Source organism: Octodon degus, unplaced genomic scaffold (genome assembly GCF_000260255.1).
Source record: "Octodon degus isolate 3935 unplaced genomic scaffold, OctDeg1.0 scaffold00485, whole genome shotgun sequence".
Classification (NCBI taxonomy): Eukaryota; Metazoa; Chordata; class Mammalia; order Rodentia; family Octodontidae; genus Octodon; species Octodon degus.
In genome coordinates, this window is record NW_004525061.1 from 281,594 (window position 1) to 290,192 (window position 8,599).

The 8,599-nt window shown below is 42.7% G+C and overlaps 1 long non-coding RNA gene across 1 annotated transcript; it reads left to right on the plus strand.

The window, feature by feature from the left end:
• Positions 1–6,530: 6,530 nt before the first annotated feature.
• Positions 6,531–8,312, plus strand: LOC111814759. Its single transcript, XR_002819659.1, has 3 exons — positions 6,531–6,615; positions 7,792–7,912; positions 8,216–8,312. It is a non-coding gene; the product is annotated as an uncharacterized LOC111814759 (long non-coding RNA).
• Positions 8,313–8,599: the final 287 nt, after the last annotated feature.

Sequence of the window (8,599 nt, forward strand, 5' to 3'; positions counted from 1 at the left end):
AAGCCAAGCCTACAAAGACTACTAAATGATGTTCTAGAGAGGGAGCAAATTGATCACAGCCTCATGAATGAGAATGGAAAGAACCCACCAAATAGTGTAAACCATTAAACACAGAAGAATAAGAGGTATATAATAGTAGTCTTTCAGTTATTCTTTTGTGTTCAGCAGCAAAATATTTCCATCAGCACACTCTACAAATGAACTTCTGTTCCACCCTATGAGTCATGATTCCCTCTGAGTCTACAGAGTGGATTTCAAAGAAATAGCTGTCCTGCAAATGACACCTGGCCACCAGTAACTGTCAAGGTCATTATGCATGTCCACAACACACTATAACTTTATGCGATATCCTAGCCTCAAACTGCTTGTCATTTATTTGCCAGTATTCATCTTATGTTTTACTCTTAGTACTTCTTTGCTATCATGAAAGCTTTTTCTTAGTTTGTTTTGAGACATTTAATTTTTAATTAATTAGTACTTAATTTTCTGAATATTGATTAATCTTAATTTTTGTTCTAAGATTTATACTATATCTTTGACTTACAATTTATTTAAAAGACATCATATGATATATTCTCCTAGTATTAGAAACTTTAAAAAGAAAAAAAAAACATACAACTAACATAAAATGTAGAAAATATGCAAACCTCCTTAGTGTCCCTGTTAGCACTCAAGGACTTTGTTTCCAGGGTGCTACCCTGACTATCCAGATAAACTTAATAATATCATCCATTGTCCTTCTTGTCCTTTCCATACAAGGCTAGGAGATTTCAACTCACTTGCCCTTTGGAGGGGCTTAAGGACACAGAAATAAATTAGGCATGCATGTTAAGCCAAAGCTGTCTCCCACCTTCAGGTGGTAGTAAATATGAGGTGTCTCATTTCAAGTGATTGAAACTCAAATTCAAATATTATCTCTGTTTAGAAAATTGTGACCTATATGTAATAGGGAGAAAGCTGAACAGGCAACATGTAATACGTGTACACAAGGGCATTGTTCAGCCACAGAAAGGTCACAATTTTGTCATTTGTAGAAAAATGAATTGATCTGGAAATTGTCATATGGAGCAAAGTAAGTCAAACTTAGAAAGGCAAATGTTACATAAAAAAGATGACAAGAAAACCATGATTAGACAAGAGGAAGGGAGGAAAAGGGAAGAAGTGAGGTGCCAGGGTAGATAACGGGGGTCAGGAATATAATCAAAATACACTGTATACATTGAACCCAAAAAAAGTATGAAATGGGGGGTCAAGTTATGTGCATGTATAAATCTGTCAAAAAAAACCCTCATTCATCTGTATAACCTCTGTACACTAATAAAAAATTGGCAAAAAGGAAAAAAAATAAAAATATAAAATTAAAAAAAATCATCTATGGCAAACCAACAGCCAACGTCACACTAAGTTAACAAAAATTGAAAGCCTTCTCTTTGAAATCAGGAACAAGACAAGGTATACATTGTCACCACTCCTATTCAATATAGTTCTGGAAACATTAGCCAGAAAGATTAGATAAGGGAGAAAAATAAAAGGAATGATCGGAAAGGAAGAGGTGAGATTATCATTTGCAGATGACATGATACTCTACATAGAAAGCCTCAAAAATTCCACCAAATGACTTGTAGATTTAATAACCAAATTTAGTAGCCTAGCAGTATACAAACACCCAAAAATCAATAGCATTCCCGTACACAAACAACAAACACTCCAAGAGAGAAATTAGGGAAACCATGCCTTTCATAATAACATCCAAAAAATGAAATTCTCAGGAATCAGTCTCACAAGGAAGAAAAAGATCTATATGGTGAAAATTATAATACCCTTTAAAAAAGTGATCAAAAAGGAGTCTAGAAAACTGAAAGATATTCCTTGCTCATGAATAGGAAAAATCAACATTGTGAAAATGGCCACACTCACAAAATTGTTATATAGATTCAATGTGATCCCAATTAAAATATCATCAGCATACCTCACAGATCTAGAGAAAACATTCCTACCGTACATTGGAACCAGAAGAGACCTAGAATGCAAAAACAATCATGGACAACAAAGAAAAGGCAGGAGACGCCGCAATTCCAGACTTGAAGTTACAATACAACCTTAGCATGGTACTGGCAAAAAAAAAAAAAAAATTGAGGATCTATGGATTAGAAGATGCAAAACACAATTACAAACACAGTAAACCAGGGGGCCAAACATGTTCAATGGAAGAGAGATAGCCTTTTTAATAAGTGGTGCTAGAGGGCTGAGGAGATAGTGCAACAGTCTAAGCTCCTGCCTGGCAAGCACAAGGACCCAGGTTCAATCCCCAGTCCCACAGCTGTGAGCTGATTGGCCACGAAAACTGGGTGTGGTGGCACATACCTGTAATCCTAGCACTAGTGAGGCTTGAGGATCACTATGGGTCTAAGCTGTGGAGTGAGACCCCATACCAAATAAATAAATAAATAGACTTTACAAATGATGCTAGAAGGGACCAAGGATATGGCTCAGCAGCTGAAGTGCCTGCTGGCAAGTACAAGCTGGACAGTCTATGCCAGCAGGATGAATGATTTGCCAGCAGGTTGAAGAATCTGAAATGTAGCCAGGAAGCAATGATCAAGATAAGAATCAGAGCTCCCACCAAAAGTACCACAGCCATCCTCGAGAGCAGTGAATTACTGAGCTCCACCAGTGATGAGGAAAGCAGGGTTTCCCACCAGGAAAGTCAATGTAACAAGCTACTCCACTCCACAAGGCTGAGCAGCGTGCCATCATGTGCTCCAGAGCCAGGAAGCAATGCTCAAGATGAGGGCCAGAGGTCTCCCAAAGTGAGCCACAGCCATTCTCAGCAACAATAAGTAATAGCAGTGAATTCCTGAGCTCCTCCCACAACAAAGCAGCCAAGTTCATCAGGAAAGCCAGCACAAGAAGGTCCTCCAACAGAGCGGCCCAAGAGAACCAGCACCTTCCAACAGCTCCAACAGCTTCTCCAAACAGCATCCCTAACAGCCTCTCAACAGCTTCTCCAGTTCTGTCTTCTGTGCTGCTGGCAACAACCCTCAGGTGGACCTCACACACCCAGTGTCACCCTAGTTCAATCCAGCTGGGTGTTGACCACCAGCTAGCTATCCGCCTGACTGTATTTCCATGTATTGATATGTACCGAGCTGGCTCAGATAGTACAAAGATTAACTAGAGCATTTGGGAAGTGATAGTTAGATATGGTCATAAAGGTGGACCTGGGGCAGCCAGATCCATGAGTCAAAATACACCTTCAAAAACAGCTGATTCTAGGACATTCTGATAAATTTGTGCAAATAAAAGCATCACATCGCATTCTTGGTTTCACTTCTCAAAGCTATGTACCTTTAACTATCTGCACATTTATGCTAGGATTTTCTTTACATGTGTCTTTTTTACTTTAAAATAGAGTTCTTAGAGGGCTGTGAAACAGTGTCACTCTCTAGAGTTGCTTTCAGAAGAGGTGTCCCTGTAGGTTCCACTCCTTGGAGCTGTCTGAAGTGTGCTTTGCTCTAGCTGCCATTTGGCTCTGGATGGAATCGCAGGGAGGTGGTACTCACAGAGCCTCCTGCTTCTGCTGCCCAGCCAAAGCCCCAGGCCCATGGCTTCCTCAACCTTAAAGGCTATTGGTGGGCCCTCTTCTTTACACCATTTTTTTCCCCACATCTTCCTGACAGGGTCAGTTATCACAACAAATCAGGTAATTCAAATTCATTAAATCATTTTAGAACAAGCAAAGCCTAACCCAAACACACAGATACCATTGTCTTTAGCATTCTTGCAGTTACTCTAGTGGAACCCTAACCCTAAGAAACATTTTTCCTAGGGGACACACAAGACTAATGCAGTAGTGGAACTGTAAGACTGTATAATTACCAAATTGTGGAATGTCATGACAACACCCAAAACCTGGTAGTAAGAGTCAGTGTGGCGCCAAGTCCAGGCTGGTGGGAGGGAATGTGGTAGCGTTTTCCAGCTAAGCCTTCATGTGCCTTTGTCTCCCCAGCTGTTATAAGTGCTGGCAGGACTAGGGTGCTGTACTTATCTTGGTGTCTTCCAGAGTCTAGAGACAACTGCCAGGCAGAGGAGTTCAGATGTGATGAGTTTTGAATAGGGACACAATGTGACAAAATACTGGTGGCAAAAGGATTAATCAGGAAATGCCTGCTAGTGGATTAAACAATGACCCTCCCAGAAAAGATGCACTCACATCTCAATCCCTGGAATCTCTGGGTGTGATCTTAGGTGGAGCATAGGTCTTTGCAGATATAATTAAGGGCCCTCAATCTAAGGACCAATGTCCGTACAAAAGGAAGCAGGAGAGGAAGAGGCACAACTGATGGGCAGAGAATAGGCTGAGGTGGTGCTGAGTTGAGGTCTGCCAGGGCATCCAGACAGTGCATTGCTGCTCATAGGTCATGGGGGAGGGTGGTCCTGCTTCATGTTGAATTTAAGGACTCTGAGAGGTAATTTTTTGTTTGTTCTTATCTTTTTTTTTTTTTGAGACATGCTCACACTATGTGGATCAGCTGCCCTTAAACTCAGAAGGTGGCCCAGGCTGGCCTCAGATCATGGTGATTAATCTTCCTGCCTTAGCCTCCTGAGTGATGGGATTACAGGCCTGTACCACCACTCCTGATCTTTCTGTTGTTTTAAGCCACCAAGTTTGCAACAATTCATCATCCTCAAACCAGGGAAGCTAAACTAGATGCTTTCATTTAAAAGCTGAGACACAGGACAGAAGGTGCTGGGGCTCAGAGTTGGACTGATGACAGACAGGAATGGATACCTTGAGAGGTGTGGAATGATGACAGGGAGCTGGGAAAGCATGGTGACAATGTGACAAACTCTCAGCAACAAGGGAGCATGTTGATATGGCCTGGAGTGTTATCATCACAGTTGGTTGATATGTGGCCCTCAGGATGTAGATGAAATAGAGAGCCTTGTGTGCAATCCCTCCGTAGCCCATACTTCTTCATTACCTTCAATCAACCCCAAAAGTGTTCCAGTTATACCCCATTCTAAACAAGAATGGCTCTTTTATTTGATTCATCAGAATCAGCCTCTGAAATTAGGCCAAAATACACTTGTTTCCTGCCTTACAAAGCAGCCATTCATCTGCTGGTCTCAGTAGGGTGTGTGTGTGTGTGTGTGTGTGTGTGTGTGTGTGTACACTTTGTTTTTCATAATCCATTTTTATTACTCTCATCTTGGTTTCAAAGTCTTTCTGCTTCCCGTTCACACACATTTTAAGAAGTCTGTCTTTGTATTGCTGTGTTTGGCAAAGTTTCTGGCATATAGTAGAGCTTTGTAGTTGTCTGGGTTTTTTTTTTTTGCTAAATATTGGTCCAGTGTTATATCTTCCTCTGTGCCAGTTTTGTTTTATCACAAATAAACATCTAAAAGCCCTTTGTTAACATAGTGTGTTAAGAAGATTCTTAGTTAGAGCTATAGGATGTTACACAAAAGTAGGGAGAAGAGCCCATCACTGCCCTGACCAAGACCAGCCCCACTCACCACACAGAATAAAGGGAAATCTGCATTGAATGGCTCCTATGATATTTTTAAAAATTGTGGATCTGTGTGCGTGGATGCATGTTATGCAAGGGCACATCTCCCTCCCTGGCTCCTTGATCCTGTCTCTGCTTTCAGGCCACCAGGACACAGCACAATACATCTCCTCTGTGGCTGGCCCTGCCACCACGCTCTTTGCTGTTTGGAGCCAACTGACCAAGAACTACAGATTTGTAAAATGATAAGAGAAAAGATACATTTCCTCCTTTAAGTTGTGAGTGTTGGGTGTTGTGTCCCAGTAAAAAGGAATGACAGGTACCCAAAATTCTATGTAAGGTTTTTATGACTTCCCATGAGTCTATAATTATTTGAAAATAAAAATTAATAAAAGAAATAAAACCAAGGTCAAAGTTTAAATGTTTGCTATGCTTGCTAACAAGGACTGATGTCTAAAAAGAGAGCAGTTCAGTTGAGAAAGGCGGAAGTGGGGGAAAAGGTAACATGTTCCAGGGGGAAGACATAGCAGCCCTCGGGCGACTTGCTGTTCAGAAGGGCATGTGGGCAGAGCTTGCATAGGATGCCACGGAGAGGTGAGCAGGGTGACTGCTTGCCTCTGGGGACTCTGCCTGGTAGCATGGAGTTTGAGATATTTTAACCTGAGGACCAGATCCTAAACTGCGATGGACCCAACCCTCACCCCCAGCAGTCCTCAGTCTGAAAAGTCCAGGTCATATGGAGTATATATGTGACTCTGTACTACTGAGCCCTTAGTCCACTTCCAGCATCAACACCAGCCATGTGAACTGGCCAGCCAGGGCTTCGGGGCCCTGCAGCCGCATCTGCATCTGCCTGCAGCTTCCAGGGACAAGACCCACTCAGCAGAGCCTATCAATCTAACAACCCAAAGAGGCCGTGAAAACCACGTGCTCTTGTGGAAGCCTTCAGGGTTGGAGCCTCATAGAAGACTGACCTCAACTAACCTCTTGTTCCTCAAAAAATCCACCTATAGTGCGAGATCTCCTTCAACAGCTGGGATGTGACGGCCCAACACTTAGCCAGTACCTGGTACACTGAAAGGGACTGCAAGCATCTTGAGAGGTAAAAGTACTTGGTGAATTAAAACAAAAGATTTCTTGCTCTTAGGAGAAACTAAAGATTAAACAGGAGACTTTCTTGGAGCATTTTCTGCAACAGTAATTTTTCCTCCTTGGAACTTTTAACTAGAATGAGAGGTCTATCTCGGAACCTGGACAAGTGAAAATACTGAAGAGGGAAGCAGAAATACTGCAGACATGTACGAAAGGCACAGGAACATGGTGAAATGTTTTCACCTGCATTCTTTCAAAAGAGCCAGTTTGGGTCATCCATGCAAGTGACCTTTGAGTTGAAACCTTTGTTTTCACTTTCTCTGTGGGCAGCTCAATACAAATGTTCTCCCTCTCATTGACTGTTACTTGGTGTACAGAAAAATACCAAGGCTCTTAGCCAGAGCTTTCTGTTTAGCTGCCAGGCTGCTAGCATGCGTGGTTCCTTAGACAAGTCTCTGGCTTTCTCAGTCTTTTTCCTCAGTCTGTTTCTTCACTAGTGAGCAGCTACACCACTGAACTCTTTAGGCATTAAATAGTATAATAAAGTATGACAATGTTCAGTGCATAGAACATAAGCAAAAAGTGCTACTAGCTTTCATTCCATATTCTGTTTGCTCTTCAAAGCCATTGGTTCTTTTGCATGAAAATTGTTTCTTCATTGAGTAATTATTTTGAGTGTCTTCTGGGCTAGATATTGAGAGCACAAAGACAAGAAACTCACAGCTTCTGGAGCATAAAGCAATAATGCTTAGTGTTCTGGTACAAGATTAGGAGAAAGAAGGGACCAAATACACAGACAGCAGTTCTGGGAGTGGTCTGAGGTCTAAGAAAGCTTGCCGGAAAGGGCAAAACTACAGAGTAAGATGATAAGAACTGCCAGAGGCTGGAGGGGATAAATAGCCAAGCTCAGAGTGAAACTATTCTGGAGGGCACTGTAATAATGAATATACATCGGCCCAGCTGCTCCCAACCCACGGAATTACAACACCATGAGTGAAGCCTAATGGGAATGTAGCATAAAGTAGAGGCCTTGTGGGGTAGTAACGTGGCCATGTAGATGCATCAGTTGTAGCAAATATGCCACTCTAGTGGAGAGTTCTGGTCATGGTGCAGAGGTTGAGACCACATAGGAAATCTCTCTACTTTTCACTTATTTTTTCTATATATCTAATACTGCTCTATGAAGTGAAGTCTACCAAGCAACACAACACAAAACAAAAAGCTTCCTGGAGAACGGAGTACATCCTTGTTGCATGGGCAGAGAAGGAAGAACGTGGATCTGAGGAACCATTGGAACCGTCTGCAAGGTGGTACTGGAACTGGCTTAGGGTAGGTAGTTTGGGTGTGGGAAGGGTATGTGGTAGTCACAGGCATGGAACTGGATCAGGCAGCCTTCAGCCCAGCGGGTCTTGTGCACCAGAAGAGATTTTGCTGTGTGCGCCTGCTGCGATTCATCTTCAGTGAGTGACGTGCCTCGCTCTGGAGTGCACACGCTCCTGCAGTGCACCTGCGCAGTGGGGCTCTGCAGAAGCACATTTCCTATTAAAAGTTATCTTACGTAAATGCCGTCTTAAAAAATCTCCTTGTCCTTTTTCATTTCCTCTTGGAAGAAGAAAGTACCACCCTGGTACAAGTGCCCTAAGTAAAGGGAAAGAAGCACCCCTGGAAGCGGCCTTACCCCTCCTGAGCCTGCAGATGGCGTAAGAGAGGCTTCCGCCACCTGGAGAGAGAGAGAGAGAGAGAGAGAGAGAGAGAGAGAGAGAGAGAGAGAGAGAGAGAGAGAGAGTGATGGGGGTGGGAATAGAAGCAGAATCGTTGGCGATCAAGAGGGAGAGAGAGTGAGAAAACTAAGTAATATCATCAGGGTCCTAAATCTACTTCATTTCTGTACTTAAATCAGTTTTCAGCTGAGGGTCCCTTTTTCAGAACTGGAGTCTGACAGTTGGACTTCCAGACGGGTTCGCTGCCCCTCCTCGGCTGCCTCCCGCAAAGCC